Below are 18,949 nucleotides of genomic sequence, written 5' to 3'. Positions count from 1 at the left end.
AAGACAGCAACCCTTGCTCTATATCCTCAGGCTAGAAAGCACTAAAAGCATGAAACAAACACTCTACCACTAGAAGCAAGGAGAATGTGGAGAGAAACTGGCATTGTGGCATAGCAAAGACTGATAGCAGGAAGTACAAGGAAACACTGAGAAAACCCTCCAGCAAACCAGTCCCAGCCTATATCCAAGGAATCACTGGAGCAATTTTAAGCTGGTGGTACACTAAGGGTAACCATAGCAACAAAAACTTCCAAACTGAGCTCCATTCCTAACAAGATGCACTCAACACTTTATCCTAAGGGTATAGCAGGAAACCTCTCCATTTCTAGGCATGAACATCATTTCACTCAGTATTTTTGGTATTACACATTATGTCCATAATCTAATTAAAATTATAAGACAGATGGAGAATTCCACTCACCATCAGAAATTAACAGAAGCAGACTCACAGATTATTCAGATGTGAAACTGTATAACAAAGTAAGGAAAAGAAAAAAAAAGGAAGCATAAGATGTAATTTTAATAACTGAAAGATTCAAGTGTCTTTAGATTTTTAGCAATCTTTAAATGCACAGCATGATGAATTTGAAATAACCCACACCTAGATTCCTCCTAATGAAATTCAGAACTCCAAGAATAAGTTAAAATTTTATCAAAGATATAAAAATACAATTCATGACAAATTTGCCATCAACATTCCTGGATACTAGAAAATGGAGCGATGTCTTAAAAATACTGAAGGCAAGATTTTGAATTTAGGCTTCTATACCCAAGACATTAGATTTTATTTTGAAAGTAAAATAATTTGCAGCTACCTGAAGGACTAATGATGGAAAATTTTTCAAAACATGAAATCTACTAGAAAGGAAATAGAAGATACTAAAAAACAGTGACATTAATGCAGGGGAAAACTAAAAAAAAAAAAAAAAAAGTTGAAGAATGACTTCTTTTCAGCAGATTTAAAGACTAATCTATCCCAAACAGACTGAATAATAAGGGCATTTAATCTTTTAATCATACTTAATTGCAATGCATATTTTAATAAGTCCACAAGGTGATTTATATGCCTGTAGAAGTTTGAACAACATCATTGTGAGATTTCTAATTGCTATTTTTCTATATCACAAGTCAACTGGCAAACTTGAAAGTTAATAACTCAAGAAGTCAAGGTTTAAGAATGACATTTAGAATTATAGGCAGGGGAGTAGGATTAACAACTTTTGAACTAAAAATTGAAATGTTTAACAGTTACTACCTCTAAGAAATAAGATTACAAAATAAAGCAGAGGTAAGTTTTCACTTTTTCGTATGCATTTTCAGTACAGCTTCTATTTTTTGTTATGTAAATATGTTAGTTTTTTATAGCTAATACAAACATTAGAATGGGAATTTTCAATGATAGCAAAATATTCATAAACAACTGTTTCAAATCTCCATTAATTATTTGGATTTGTTAAATTTGGTGCACCAGACAAGATAATTATTACACAAAAATTACATTTACCAAAAAAAATAGCATTAGAATGACACATAAGAAAAGATTTTACTTAAAGTTCTATGCTTACATTTGGGACTGAAAACAATTATTGCAAAAGCAACTAGTCATTGTTTCTATTACAACATAATGAAGTTCTAAATAATAAGCCATTAGTTTTATATGTTTACAAATTGAAACTCATAACTCTGGAATCACTACTTAAAGCAGAGTAGTTCTAAAATGAGATTAATCCCACTTCTGTACTCTAAACCTTAAAAGGAATTTAGCATTTCCTTTGTCTTTGTTACTAAAATAAACTCACTCCACTTATAATCCCCTGGAGTTAAAATGCCCACAACCAGTGTGTATTAGTCAGCTGTGTAATGGTAATAGCAATTCATAAATCTTAATAGTTTACAACAACCAAGGTTTATTTCTCACTGATGTTTGATAGTGGCAGCTGTGGGTTTCTGCTCTAGATATCCTTTCACTCAAAGATCCAGGCTGAAGGTGAGATATCATCTGGTATATGTAATCCTCATAGCAGGGGTCAAAATAACAAGAGAATTGATGGAAACAAACACAATGGCTGAAGATTTCTGCCTGAATGTAGTGTATGTAATTTCTGATCATAGTCCCTTGGCCAAACTCCAAAGCCCATCTCCTTCATAAGTAGGCATAGCAAGTTACATAGAAATGGATAGGAATCATACTCCTCTTTCAAAAGTAAGTCTCTGGTTTATAATTGTCTGTTTTTGCTTTGTTGTGTTTTGTACTGTTATTATTTTTTTATACTGATGTCTTATTTGGTTCGCCTATATTTCTGTCATAAGTGAAACCATCTGATATTTTTCTTGTTCCTTCTGGCTTATTTCACTGAGCATAATTTCTTCTAGCTCCATCCATGTTGCAGTGAATAGTATGAGGCAATCTTTTTTGATTGCTGAATAATATTTCATTGTGTATATAAATCTGGGAGGTATATTAATACAGTTGTGCATATTTTTTTTTTCCTTTTACTTCACACTCTGCCATACTTACCTTGTGAGATATCCTGAGGTTGTACACCAGATAAGCAAGTGCTCCACAGAGGAACAAGAAAGCTGGAGAAGTTGAGTTCCTGCCAAAAAAATATGCCTGAGTAAATTGAATAATGAAACATTTTTAAACTTTGGTAACTTCACAAAAATTCTGCATTTTTGTTACACTGATGCCACTTGAAATTATTTTCTAATTATGTGGTGGGTCATATATTTATAAATATTATTTATGTATAGATTTTTAAAGGACCATAAAAATTAAGCAATATATGAGATGCTACAATTAATCACAGGATTTAACTGGGATCCAAATTTGACATCAGAGGAGTTCTGAATATTGATTTCTCAGTTGAGTAGAAAGAGCTATTTAATTCCAATCAGATCTATGCAAACTAGACAACTCAGAAAAAAATTTTATATGAAACATTAAAATTTGTCAGACTATGTGATTTTTCTCCATTTGTATGCAGAGCATAGGCAAGTTAGACTGCAGACTGTGAATCTTGGTCAATATCATTGTATTGCATTTACTAGTCACTATTTGCCGGTACTTCCCATGCAAATATCATCTTCAATCAACAGAAAATCTGGTGTTAAAATTCTGGCACTACTGCACAACAAGTGATGCACAGAGCAAATATTCCACCTAGATGGTTAATAGCAATAGAAAAGCATTGCAATGGTTAATGATTTCTATTAAAAACTCAAAGCATAACATGTAGTTGTTGCTCTGCAGTACCAAAAACAGAGAACATTCTAGTCATTCTAAGTAAGACACAAAAACCCTAGAGATAAAATTGCACCTAGCATATATTCACCTCTATGTTTATCATTTTATATTTAAATGCAAAGAAGAGCAGGTGGGGAAAATGTTCTCTCTTCTTGAATTGTAAGGCAAAATACTCAGTCGATATAAGGTTTCTAATGTAATACTATAAAACAGATTTCATTACATTTTTCTTCATCAACTTTATTAAAAATTGCTAAAAATGAACCAGATATAGAGATAAAAAGGGAAAAGCCATGGAGTGGTAGAAGGGACAAATTGAAATCTTTGAGAAATAGAAAATAGGGCAACAAAACATCACTGTAACATTCCTCATTCTATTTCATTTTGTAAAAATTCATTTAACATTCAGAGAGCATTTCAAAAAGTTTCTGACATGGAGAGTGGAGAGCAATGTATTACAAATGTATTACAGTTCTATATTTGATTCTCAGTTGTATAGCTGTGGAGAAGCCAATTAAGCTGTTTGAGCTACATCTATAAAAGGGGATAAAAGATATACCCTATAGTATTATAAGAATTAGAGCAAATTCATATAAAGAATCAAGCATAGTTCTTAGCACACAAGTTGCATTCAATTTTCTCAGATTTTCATTGAGAAAACCATTGTTTTTATGGTTGTTTTTAAAGTTTGTCAAAACGAAAAAAATATTAGAACTCCAATAAGCTACTCTGGTATTCGTTTTAAATAGAGTCTGTTGAAATTTTTTTTAGGTGTATGCCCTGTGCAAGGCAATGTGTAAAGTTTTATAAGATACAAAGATAAAAGGGGACTTAAAATTTACATCCTTTTGTAAATGTGATATTAAAAAGCATGAGAGGACTTTTAAGGCTAGAGTTATGTGGTTGATCCTTTTGTAACTAATAGAATAAAAAGAAGAGTCCTAAGCATTCTGGATGTTTTAGCATGCCTCAGACAAGCAGTGACCTCCTTCACTTTTTGTGATGGTGGAAGATGTGATACAATAGGAACTAGATATTTTGTCTTTGTCCCAGTTCTTGACACAGAGATCCACAATCCCCTGGTAATTTCTTAAGTGACAAGAGCATTTTTTTATTCTATGAGGAAATTTTTGGTGGGCTGTTGATAGCTTCAGGATGAGGACGAGTCACAGGGAAAACCAGGACATGATCAGAGGGTTAGGACTTCCAGTTGCACAAGGCCATCTTTACAGATGGGGAAAGGACTGGAGGTTGAATTAATGACCAAAGATTTAATCAATCACGCATTTTAAATAAAACCATCGTAAAAACCACTATGTGACAGGGTTTGGAGAACTTCCCGGTTGGTGAACACAAAGAAGCTCTGGGAGAGTGGTGCAACTCCTGCCCACATCTCTTAATCTATGCATCTCTTTCTTCTGGCTGTTCCTGAGTTGTATCCTGCACAATAAACTAGTAATAGTAACTGAAGAGTTTCCCTGAGTCCTTAAGTTGTTCTAGCACATTATCAAATCTGAGACGGGGCCAGGAGGACCTAAGACTTACAGCCAGTTGATCAGAACTGCAGATGGCAATCATGAGCTTGAGACTGGCATCTGAAGCAGAAGCAGTCTTATGGGATTGACCTCTTAACCTGCATTTACTCCATGGAGTTGGTATAAGAACTGAATTGAATAGTAGGATACCCAGATAATACATAGAGAGTTGGATTAAAGGTTCAAAAAAAAAAAAAAGGTCAAATACTTCATATCAGGGATTTTAAAGGGAAAGAAATTGGAAATAGCATGTTAAAAAGAAAAAAAAAACTACCTGAGTTGATATCCCAACTGAATCAATTGCTCTAAAAATGGAGACTACAGAGAAGATTGGATTCTAAAGCAATTTGATAAATATTAGGACATAAAATGATGCTTTTTATTGACCTGCTTAGTCAAGGAACATTAATGGTATTTTTAATTCCTAGAGGTGGTTAGCAGTAGAAAGAAAGGCTATCACATGATACCCTACACATTTCTATCAGTGGGACAAATGAAAACTGGGACAAGTATAATGGGTAACAGCTAAGGTTTAGTCCAAGGAGATATTGAGTCTTATCTAAGGTTTTAAGTATATTTCAATCTTACTTCTTATAATAAATTTTTTGATATGTATGTAAGCATATATGCATATATATATATATATATATATATAAAATCAGTCATTAAACACTACACTGGCTGTGTTTTATGCTGCAATTGTAATGAGAAATAACCCAAGGGAGCACCATTCATTGCCAAAAACAGTCAGATTTTCTAGGAGTAATAGAGCAAAGCTAACTCTAATAAAACTGCAAATGTCATAAGGACATATGAGGAATAGGAACAGAATTAGTGTATGTAGAAGAAATGTCTGCCTAATAGCTATTTTAAAAGTTTTATTTGAATTTAATGATAGTAAAGTAACATTTTAATTATATCTGGAATCACTGCATCTAAAGATAAAGACAAAGACACTTGAAAGATGTTCTTTTACAATTAAGAGGGGAAACTGCATATGGCTTGAAGAATATAGAGACTTAATTACTTCTCATATTTTTTGACATATTTAATCATTGCATATTTATGCAATTAACATGTAAGATGCCCCAGTAGATTAAAATTCCCAGTTTACTCTCTCATTAACTAATCTGTCATCTCTTCTAGTTAGTATATAAATAGCAAAATTCTGAGCTATAGATAGATAAAAGATTATAGAGTAATTTTCTAAGGAGTTTACAAACTAAAAAAGAAAAACAGACATTAAGGAAATAGACCTAATATTAATGTTCATTCTTCAAAATAATAGACTGATGTCTACTTTATTACTTTGTTATAATTAAAGAGTAGGGACTTTTACAACTCATTTAAAGAATCAAACTAGAAATAATATGATAGAAAAATGTGCTCATATGAGGGCTTTGGAAAATTTTTTTGTCATATACTTGTTTTTATCAAATCAAAATCATATTCACAGTATGTAATACCAAGGTAGGATGAATATTTTACATAGAGTGAGACTATCTCTAGGAAATGGAATACAAAAAGAGAGTCTACTCTGGTCGGGCTCATTTAAAAAGTTTTCATTATGGGGCCTCCCTGGTAGCACAAGGGATTAAGATGCAACCTATGAAGCTGTCTGCAGCCACTGCAACAAGAGTTTGACTCCCGGCCAGGGAGCTACCCACATGGCGCAGCAGACCTCTCCTGACTTGCTCTCTGCTCCCCTCAGCAGTATATTTCAGTCCATCTGCCTGTTCTGTTCCCCACTCTCTCTCTGGTGAATCCTCTCACCCCCCCGTAGCTCTGGCCTATACCCCAGTACTTGTATGCATAAATAAATCTTTAAAATAATAAAAAAAATAAAAAAGTCTTCATTACCTGAAACTAGTACATATCATACAATGGGAAACAGTTTCTTAGATTAGATCAGTATGAGGTCACAAATTCTCTATTGAAGAGTGTGTTCATATAAACCCCTTCATTCCAGAGGTTATAGGTCTGATTTTATATTGACGCCTATTCACTCTCCTACCCTTTTTTCTTTTCCTTCTTTACATCCTGATTTCAAATGTTCATCTGCACTGACCTCTTCCTATTTTTAAATATTCCATTTCCAAAACTTCTATACAAACTATTCCCATTGCAAAGTACAGTGATGGAAATAAAAAAACCAAGAAGATGAGTATGTGGCAACCACTGCTATATTTAAATAATATTATTTGAAAACATCATAATAATTTTATTTGGAAAAAACTGGAAATTAAAAGGAAAAACCATTCCAACATAAAAAAAAAAAAACCACTAAACCCAACAATGAAATATGTCTCTAACTTATAAGTACAAATGCAATCACTATCTGGATAACTATGAAAAGATCTGTATAATGAAAATCAAAACTGCATCTGGAAACAGATTGTGCAAGAATATTATACAAAGGAAACAAAAATATACATTTAGTAACAATTAATAAGTACCTATGAAATGAAATACTATGAAAAGGAGGGTAGTTTGCAGTTTTCTGTTTCTCCAAGAAAAAAAGAAAATAAATTTGCAAATTAAGAGCACTAAATGCTCTTAAATGGTTTCTGTTAGAAACCTGCTTCCATTTTACAGTTCAGACACTCAAGAGAATGCATAAAATGTATTCGTTGATTCGGTATTTCGCTAACTTGGAAAGATCACTTGAGAAATCTCCAATTTTCTGCAGACTCAGAACAAAAGAAATGATCAAATCTTCTTATTTTTACTGCAGAAAAATTGGAAACTATAAAGTTCATACCCCCATAGAGCTAGCAATAATTGCAACAGAGAGGTGGGAAAAAGTTAGCAATCATGGTAAAAGTAACTCAATAGTTGAGTTCCCACTATTCACTGTCAGGAAGGCGGTGCTGATTAAGAAATGTTCAGACGGCCATCAGAACCTGTCAGGCCAGAGGACACTGATTTTCAATTCACAGAAATACCATGTGAGCACTGTATTTAAAAAGTGAGTGGCCCACTCCTGAAGGCGTACTTTACATACTTATTTGCCTTGAACTCAACTTAGTCTTTTTTTTTTTTTTTAATCAAAGGGTCAAAAATGATTTCAGGACATCTTTCTCAAGAAAATATATTATCCTTTTAATGTGACAATAAACAACCTGACAGTATAGGAACTCTTAGTGGGAGTATATTGAAATTGGAATTGGGAGTTAAGTATAAAATATGTAATTAACTCTAGGTTCAATCCACATCCCATGAAAAACAACAATGCTCTAAAGAAGTTCTACTCAAACCACAAATATTAAAAGCGATTAAATGTAGCTACCAATGAGGCCTCTGGCATTATTAAATTCAGAGCATCATCAAAAATAATTTAAAACTGATAGAAAGTATAGCCACTAGTAAACCACTGTATAGATGATAAGCAGGTAACATTAACTTGAGGCTCAGTAGCAATGATATTTTCTGATTTTTAATATTCAAAATGAAAACAAAGTACTATTACCAAATACAACATCATTAATAAAAGTTGCATATTCAACACACTTACCACTGGAGTTGTATATTAACCTTTATTCAGTTATAGCTGAAAATTCACTACCCTAATTCTCAATCCCTCTTCTGTAAAAAGAGTCAAACAATACACACCAAATGAAGTTGCAAATGAGTATCAAGTGCCAACACATGTATAGCAGTTACTTTGGTACCATGGTAAATACTCAAATAACAGTACATATCATTAACACTATATGAAAAATCTGCTATTTAATATTAACCCTATTATATTCTGGGTATAGTCTATTACTTTATATACATTTTCACTCAGCTTCTAACAGTCCTAATTTTTTTCTTTTCTTATTCCTGCTTTTCACAAAACAAGCACTGATTCATCAGTGTACAGATTAGTAAACAGAAAAATCAAGTATAAAATGAATGTCTGACCTTGAACCCATCTCATTTCAACTATACCAGTGGTTCTCAAGCTTCAGTCCACATTAGAGTGGGAAATTCATGGACAGCTTGGTAAAATAGTTTCTGGTTCCTATCACCAGAAATTCTTTTTTTTTTTAATAATAAATTTTATTTTTATATTCCCCATACAATTTCAACCCCCCCATTTTGACCCCAATCCCTCCCCTCCCGCCACCCACCCCCCCAAAAGTGTCTCTGGTTCATAGATTTTTGTTGATTTTGATTTTCACTTTCTTATAGTTATTCATTTTCCTGGTCCCTTACTTAAGTTTTCTAGATTCCTGCTGTGAGTGAGACCATCTGGTATTTTTCTTTTTCTTTCTCTATCACCAGAAATTCTGATGGAAAAGTTGAAGTGAAGGACATGGATTTGCATTTGTAACAGGCTTATAAGTAAAGTTGATGCCCCAGTGCAAGGATCATACTTGGAACCTTCTGGTCAGTCTCTCAGAATATGCAAAACTGGTGGTAAATGCTTGCCTGTTGATGAAAACATTAGAAAAACCCAAAGACTGGTAGACAAACAAGCTAGAAAATACATCTACATTAAATTTTATCATTTAAAAATGCAGAGTTGATGTTAGCACTGTGTCTTGTCATCTCCTCAGCATTACATGAGCAATCAGAATACCTTCGAGCCCAAAAATATCATTCTGAAACCAATTTTGGTTACCTAAATTTTCTAGTAAACTAAGTAGGACTTTCAGAGAAATCTCTAACCGTGAAGCGTTTATGAACTGTATCTTCCTATCTAGGCACTTACCTAGATAAAGGTCTTCAGTTTTTCATAGTCACGAATATTTCAAGAAAAAGATACAACCAACCTTTTGCATAGCAAACAGATATATTTAAAATATATCTAAATACATCTATTGATCAAAGAGTTATACAGAGGACTGGTGAAAGAGAAAGTATGTATACAAATAATTCTTCCTGTGAAATCCGAGGCACATGATCATACATTCACTCCACTCTAACTGAATTCTCTGTGATGGAGAATTCATCATTCCATGAATTTAGGGTTTTTTTTTTAAAGATTTATTTATTTTTATACAAGAGCTGGGGTACAGGCCAGAGGCGCTGGCGGGTGAGAGGATTCATCAGAGACAGAGTGGGGAACAGAACAGGCAGACGACAGAAATACACTGTTGGAGGGGAGCAGCGGGCAAGACAGCAGAGGTCTGTTATGCCATGTGGGATTCTCACTAGCAGGCGGGTATCGAACCTACACTGCAGAGGCTGCGACAGCTTTACAGCACAGCGCTCAACACACTGCACCTCTGGGGAGGCCCCAAATTTAGTTTTTTAATGGTACTATTGTCAGAAAATTTTCTTTTACTCCAAGGGCCCCAATCTGGAGTCCGTGGACATTCTTTCCCCAGTGTAACTGATCTATGAGCCTGCAATCCTAAGCACACTTGCATATTTTGGGCAGGTTCATCTTCTATCAACTCAATACAGGTTCAGATTAAAAATCATTGAGTTGCCTCATGGATTCTGGCTTCTTGCAAAAAATCATTCTTTTAGTGTACCACTATCAAATAGGTCAGGGAATCTGACTTGCCATGGTGCTGGGAAAACTCGGCTGCTACATGCAAAAGAATGAAGCTAGACAACTATCTCACACCATGCACAAAACCAACTCAAAATGGATTAAAGAACTAGACATAAGTTCTGAATCCACAACATATATAGAAGAATAAACAAGCGAAACACTCCATGACATACACATCAGTAACGTCTTCAAAGACACATTCCCCAAAGCAAAGATAGTAAAGGAAAAGATAAACAGCTAGGATGACATCAAATTAAAGAGCTTCTGTATAGCAAAAGGGACAATAACCAAGACAAAGACACCCCACTGGTCTTTGAAGTCACCCCACTTTAAAAATGTATAATGATGTAAAAAATACATTACAAAAATACAAAAAAATAAAATAACATAAAATTAAATTAAAGAAATTAAGTGTCTCAGTCAACACTATAGAGGGATACTATTACACCTAAATATCATATAATTATATTCCCCATGTATCCTCTTTGTTACTATAATTTCCACTCTTCGTTTCTAATCTGAAAAACATATTTCAGGATGCATAATTTAACTATGTTTTTATCTTCATTTAATTCCCAGCAAAACAGTTATTTGCTTTTCAAAAAATGAAAGGAAGTAAAGCCTTCTCAACCACCAAAAACAAGTTGAGTCCAGATGCTGAAACATGGCGGGGGTCGGGGAAAATTGTTATATGTAGCGTCTACCCTGTTGTTTTCTTCAAGATTACTTAAAATAACATATATTCTTACTTTTTTGTTATTAAAGACATATTGCTGAAGACTGGCATATAAATGGCAGAAAGAATGATAGAATGTACTCATAATATGCCTCTTCACATGGATCTTCCTTATCACATATACTTTCTACTGCTCACAGTTTCAAAATGTTAAACATAGTTTAATATAAATTTAATGGCTTATATTCAATATAGTTTCCCAATTTATCTAAGAATTGTGCCAGCTTTTTCTGTCATGTTTCAAATAGACTCCTGGAAATGTGTGACTTGCTGCAGCTCAAAAACTTAAATGAAAGCAAATTACAGTTTCTAATGCAAAGTCAGACACTTCTTAAACTGTGATAAAATCAGAAAAAAAAAGATCAGTTTTGCTATTTAGCAAGTTTAAAGACATCTCAGCTTTTGTTAGCAAACTCTTTTTTATGTATATTGATAAATAATTCTGACTTCAAAATATAAACTTTGTTAAATTTTATAGGAAAGTATTTTTTTTCCCTACAGAGAGGATAGCCATCTCTCAAGAGATTCAAAAAGGGGTCAGTGACACCAAATTAGCATGGATATTGGGAGTCTAAATCTTAATAAACTTTATCATTTAAACACAAACTGCTTGGATTTATACTAGGTAACCAATATCTAGAAAAGTATCTTAGTAATTGTTGAGGGGTAATTGCCAAGCTGTCTTCTCATACCTTTCATATATACACGAAATTAAAAAAAAAATCATTACTATATTGAATGTCAATGTCATCCAAATAATTTACACTTGTTTTAATTTGATTTTATAATTTTAAGTTAGATAATAGATTATTTTCACTTAATTATCCTTTCATTCACACATTCTACCATCATTATATACATTATATAGATCAGGCTCTTTCCAAAACAGAATCCCCAAAGCAGAAAGGGATTTATTAAGGATATTGGGTTGCTGGAAATAGTCCTATCTCAGCCTCAGAAACAAATTTGGATGGTAGCCAAGAAAATGGCACAGAACAGATCTTGGGTGCTGTTATAGTAAAAACACCACTGTGGTTTCTACCAGCCACCTGTCACACTGTGGATCAAGCATTTGACAACTACAAGGGTCTTGAGCCAGATAGCTACCATTTGCTCTTCTCTATCCACAGCAGCTTATCTTCCAAGACCCATGAACAGGCTAATGATACCAGTAGCCTCTCCTTAGTTAGAACAATAAGATTATTGGTAGAAGAGTGAGAGTAAACTTATGGCATCTGTTCATTTAGGTAACTCGTTGTGTTAAGTTGCCACAGGATGGCTGTGTTCCACAAGGCAAATCAAGTTCCATAAGGCAAATCAATAATCTTACCCATTTCTCATTCCTTTGGGATATGATCAGGGACATTTCTGCTACTGGTAGAAGATGGTTCTTGCTATAATCATTGGGGTCTGCTGCACACTGCGCAGACCTTTTCACTTAGCCCCACTTAAATATACAGTGTGTCCTTTGTTTCCTGTTGATACTCAAATTGATCAAAGCCAAATATGTCTTTTCAATATTCATGACATATTTTATAGTTGTACCCAAAGAATCAAAATCCTCTCCCACGATGCTCTCTTTTTTGCTCTCAGCTATGCATAATGTAACTTACTTCTCACTTCCAAATCTCAGCCATAAATCTGCCTGATAGAGCTCAGGTAACATGAAGAACATAAGCTGCAAGGAGTTTGGGAATTAAGTTTAGCCTTTTTTTTGTTTTGCTTTTTTTTTTAACTTACTAAATTTAGCTTCTAACCCTCAATAATTCAGGAGAGTATATCAGAAGGGGATAGAATGGATACTTCAAGAGCCAGCATACCATTATCTTCTACAAACACTAATATATACACATAAATATTTATGAAAAGTTGACCTGCTGTGAAGCAAACAGTAGGGTTTTCTACAATATTTATCATGTATATGTTTTGCCTGCATCATTTTATGCAGATGTTTAGAATAGTAATCAAAGAGAACAACTTCAGTAACTAAGGAAATTTATATATTGATTATCAAAAGCATGGTAACACTGAAAAGATCAGGTGAATATTTTGTTGTGTTACTTTTGTGTCCAGAATACATTTTTTCATATATATAATAAACGGAATTAAAGTTTATTCTAGCAATTACATCCTCAAAAATGTAGATGTGATAAAAGTACTATTTCCCTTATGACTTCTATAAAGCTGAAAATATTAGACTATGGACATTGGATTGAGAACGAGATATATATATACCCCGATGTTCACTGGAGTATTATTTGCAATAATAAAGACATTAAAACTATCTAAGTGTCTCTTGATGGATAAATGGACAAATAAGTTTGGAAGGTGTGCACGCGCGCACAAACACACACACACACTGAAATAGTATTGATCATAAAAGAAGGAAATTTTGCCATTTGTAACAACATGAATGGACTTTGAGAGCATTCTGCTAAGTGAAATGAAGACAGAGGGAGAAAGACAAAACACTATCTGATATCACTTAAATTTGGAATCTCAAACAAACAAAAAAGCAAACTCATTGGTAAGGAGAACAGATTAGTGGTTGTCACGAGTGTGGGGTAGAGAGAGTATAAAAGGTCAAAAGGTATAAACTTCTGGTTATAAAATAAACATGATGGGGATATAGTGTAAATAAGGATTACTAAAGTTAATAATAGTGTGTTGTATATTTGAAATATGCTACTAAAGTAGATTTTAAAAGTTTTCAACACAAGAAAAATACTGTAATTATGTATGGTGATGATGTTAATTATTGTAATTATTTTCCAAAATATAGGCACATATCAAATCATTACATAGTATGCCTGAAACAAATATAATGTTATGTGTCAATTATATCTCAGTTTAAAAAATTGTGGAAAGTTCAGCAGGTAGAGAGAAAAATTAATCTAGAAATCAAGAGACATGGCAAAATTATTGTAGATTTGAGAGCTATCAACACAGAAGTGAGCTCTGTAGTCATGGAAAGTGAATTAGATTAACTATTCATACAGACCACTGAAAATCAAGCATTAATCAAATTTATAATTCTGCTACTGAGGGATAAGATGAAAAAAAATAGAACCAGAGCATAGAACATGGAACACAGCTGATAAAAATAGGTAAAAAGTCAAGAGACTTCAGTTCTGTATAAAGGAAAGCAGAGAATTTCAAACAAACCTTATTAATACTTTCCATTACTGCTGAGAGATCAAGTATGTTTGAAGAAATAGAGAGATAATGTTAGATTTAGCAATTAGGAGGTCATTGCTTGCACTGAGAAAGCAATTTCAACACTGAAATAAGGGAGGTCATATTTTAAAAAGAGAGTGGGGGAGAAGAAAACGGAGTCGTGAATATGAAAATCTTACAAGAGGTTGTAATGTAAAAAATCCTACTTATATGTGCAGATGATTGTTACAGAGGACAGATAGTTTTAGATAATTATTCCGCCTCTCATACAAATGCAGAATCCATTTTCCCACCTCTGAAATCTAGACTGGACATTTAAATTTGCCATGTAAATAAGACCTTAGCAAGCACTCTCCTAGGGTTGAAAAACCCTTGTATGTGAGAGCTTACCTCCTGGCTGCTACTGCGTCGTCTTCTGCCACCACCATGATGCAAACATGTTCAGGATAGCCTACCGACTGATGAGAGATACCTGGTCTTGTGATGTTTACACACCGCCTGAGGACTAACACGGCAGCATCAAATAGTGAACATGTGAATAAAAACATCCAGAATCAACCACGTCCTAAGAGCCTCCCAAATTAACAGCGTAGGAATTAAGTCAATTCAGCTGAGCTGAGCCAGTCCAGAAGAAATTGCTAAATAGAAGGTAAAACAGACTACACGATTGAAGCCACTATATTAGTTGTGTTTGTCACACAGCAAAGTAACAATGTAAGGGCCTTTTGAATTTTATATAAACATCTGGATGTAATCTTGAAAGAACTACCTGTAACTCTTCTATATCTCTTACTAGGAAGTCTGAAAATCTGGATTTTTGTTTGTTTGCTAAAAGAATGGCATTTCCTTGGAAAGAGCTATAACTTATTTTAAAATACTTGTCTACACTAGACCAAGAAGTACACTGTTACAAAGCAAAGAGAATAAATTATTTTGGGGTGGGAGAAGAAGACTGCCTTAGCGTTAAGAGTTGAAAGATCTGAGTTTGTTTTTTTTTCCAGCAACCTTTAACTATACAGGTGACCTATGTAACGTGAGTCTTCTATTCCTCTGCTGTTTAATCAGTAAAATAAGGACGGGCTGGGTGCAGGGACATCTGTGTTACATCTAGCTTTAAAATATTTTATTTTTAATGCTTTAATTTCAAGTCTTGAGGTCAGTCTGACCATCAAAATAATAACAATATCTTCCATAGCAATTCATATACCTATATTCTTTATATCTGAAGATTTATATTTCCAGGAAGAAACTAAGCAAACTTCTAGCTTGCTCTATCAAGGGAAATATTTATATTTTGTAAAATTGTAATAATTGGGAATTTTGCCAGTCAATCCATTGAGAACCTATTACACATAAAGTATTATATTTGACACAGGATACAAGAAGTGTTAAACATAGAAAATGACTTTAAAGACCTTACTAGTAACTGGAAAACTATTTACTTGCTAAAAACAAAAATGCAAGCTAAAACAATATATGACTAGTACCAGGTCTCTTGAGTTTCATGGGGAAGACAGTAGGCTCTGGAACCAGATGGTAAAATCACACCTGGCTCCATCATTTACCTGTAGAGCAGCTTGGACCAGTTTTGTTTGATCTCTCCGAGCCTATTTTCTATTCTATAAAGTAGGTATATTAATAGAACCTACCTCACAGAATATTACAGAGAATCAGTATAAAAAATGATCATAGCAGTTTAAATATTAATATCTATATGAAGGTAAGCACATAAGATATGTTACATAAACATTATATATTGATACGTAGACAGTAAATGACTGGAAATAACTTCTACAGATGAACCACTCTGAGAAGGGGCAAAACCTGCTTACTTGAAGAAAAGGTCCACTCCCTGCCTTTAATTCCATACTCAATCTGTTCATCAGGTTTCAGAATTGGAACAAAATGTTTAAAAATTTTCATTTCCTCAAATATTTAAATGCAGTGTTGTCAGAGTATTCATATTATGGAGGAAGTCTAACATCACAAAATATTTTAATCCTAACCCTCATACTGAGCCTACTCTAATATTCAAATGGCTATAAGAATCAATACAGCCATAGCCGATGCACTGTCATATAAATATACATGTAAACTTCATATTTATGGTGTGTACTACCAGATCTCTCCCTGGAGACAGGGACTCGGCATCCAGTGAATATTCTTGGAATAAAAGAATATGGTGAAAGTAATTTTAGATGCTTGTAGGGTAAGGAAAAAAGTATCAGGGTTTTCTGCCCTCCCGCCATTAGGATAGGTGAAGGAACCCTGCGGTCCTGAATGCCTGAGGGTGGCACCTGGAGGAGGGTGTGGGCATAGGTAGATGGGATTCACCTGGGCTGAGACTGGGCTTTTAAGGGCGGCGTCACGGGGATGCCAGCAGAAGCCTAGAATGAACAGAAGCCAAGAGAAGAAGCAGAGAAGCAGAGAGAATGCCAGAGAGCTCAGATAGAGTGAGGATTTGCTGGGGGCTGGGAGGACTGCCACCCTCCCAGCCCCTCAGCACCCCTGCCTGCCATATGCCTGGTAAATCTAAATAAAAGACCCTCAAAAGCCACTGAGGACTCTGACTCCTCCTTTACCCGGTCTGCTGGATCAGAAAACCTGCACTGTGTCATTCCTGCCCCTACAATGCTGTAGACTAGTAAGGGCAGGATTTAAATATGCAAAACTAGGGCCTCCCTGGTGGTGCAAGGGGTTAAGACACAACCTGTGAAGCTATCCACAGCCACTGCAGCACAAGTTCAAACCCTGGCCAGGGAGCTACCCACATGGCGCAGCAGACTTCTCCTGACTTGCCCGCTGCTCCCCTCAGTCTGCTGTTCTGTTCCCCACTCTGTCTCTGGTGAATCCTCTCACCCTCCGCACACCTCTGGCCTGTACCCCAGTTCTTGTATGCATAAATAAATAAATATTAAAAAAATAAAAAATGCAAAACTAAATGCGTACTATTATTCAAGTGAGTTTCTTTTTTGACCACACATACACACATGTTCTGCAAGGGAAAAAAAAAGTTAACTGATTGCAAAATAGTTTTAGAAATTGCATTCATTTAAGAATAGATTTAACTTTCCAGAAATTTTCCTTTTGAAGTTATTTGGAGCCTAACAGTTTAAAATGCCATAAAATTAACTTGAGACGTGATTCTCAGCGAAAATATAGAGCAATACATCTTAAGCATGGGCTCTGGAAGGCAGTATCAGCATCACCTGCGTAAAGATGTAAATTCTCAGTCTCCATCCCTGACCAGCTGGATTGGAAACTCTGGAGGAGGGCCCCAGCAATCTGGGTTTTAATGAAATCTGCAGGTGCTTTGGTTGCATGTTAAATCAGAGGATGACATCTATAGCAACTTTGTGTTGCTCAATGACTTTTCCTTTAAAGGAATTATATTGCTTTGTCTTGAAAAAAATAAACGGTTTTGGGGTTATTTTAGGAACTGTTTCATTATTATAAAAGTATGAAAAAGGACGCTCATTCTTTCGTAAAAACAATAGAACAGGACTATTCCCCAGAAATATTTATTAAAACATTTGGGCAGGATTTTTTAAAATATCTTTTACAACCTAACTTGTACTAAATTTATTATGTTTTTTTTTTCCTTTAGGGACTGTTGATTTAGAGAGGAGAACAAAAAATATCACATAGTACGAAGTGTAAGGTCACCAAAGAAAAAGCCCAAAAACTGAAGTTTGAAGAAAAGGTTACTACTGAATTTAATTTAAAATACATAAAAGTTTACAAAGCCATGAAATTCATCCAAAGATGCTCTTGCATAAAATAAAAATAATTTACCTCTAAGATAGAAAAATGATTTTCTGAATTTAACTTCTGTTCCGAGACATACTTGTGAATTACAATTGGAGATGGGGGGAAAAGACCATTTTTTAAATTTTTTATTTATTTTTAATTTTTTAAAGGCTCCTTTTTTTGTTAAGATTTATTTTTATTTATTTGTACAAGCACTGGGTACAGTCAGAAGCACGGGAGGGTGAGAGAATTCACCAGAGCCAGAGTGGGGAGCAGAACAGGCAGACTGATGAAATACACTGCTGAGGGAAGCAGAGGGCGTGGAAGGAGAGGTCTGTGCGCCATGTGGGACCCTTGCCGGCTGCCGGGGATCGAACCGGCACTGCAGATGTTGCAGGCAACTTCGCAGCCCAGTGTTCAACTGTTGGACCACCGGAGAGGCCCAAGACCATTTTCTTTTTTTTTAAAGATGTCATTTATTTATTTATTTATTTATCTATCTATCTATCTATCTATCTATCTATCTATCTATTTATTTATTTATTTATTTATTTATTTATTTATACAAGCACTGGGTACAGTCAGAAGCGCAGGAGGGTGAGAGAATTCACCAGAGCCAGAGCCAGAGCAGGGAGCAGAGCAGGCAAAAGGACCGAAGCACACTGCTGAGGGGAGCAGCGGGCGGCAGGAGAGGTCTGCCTGCCATGTGGGACCCTCCTTTGGTGGCCGGGGAGCAGCCGGGAATCGAACCGGCGCTGCAGAGGCTGTGGGCAGCTTTGCAACCCAGCGCTCAACCGCTGCGCCACCGGGGAGGCCCAAGACCATTTTTTTTTTTTAGGAGAAAAAAAGGCAATGGAAATTAAGTGTAGGGTAAATGGAAGTTATCAGGCTTTTCCACCCTAGCGCCATTAGCATCTATGAGTAGTCTTGCACGCATGCCTGATGGCTGCACCTGAAGTATGGTGTGGGCAAGCGTAAGTGGGCACACGGGAGCCTGGAGGCCGTGGCTGTAA

This window comes from Talpa occidentalis, unplaced genomic scaffold, assembly GCF_014898055.3.
Source record: "Talpa occidentalis isolate TD23 unplaced genomic scaffold, MPIMG_talOcc4v2.1 talOcc4.13, whole genome shotgun sequence".
In the NCBI taxonomy this organism is placed as follows: Eukaryota; Metazoa; Chordata; class Mammalia; order Eulipotyphla; family Talpidae; genus Talpa; species Talpa occidentalis.
Note: the sequence above shows the minus strand (reverse complement) of the source record.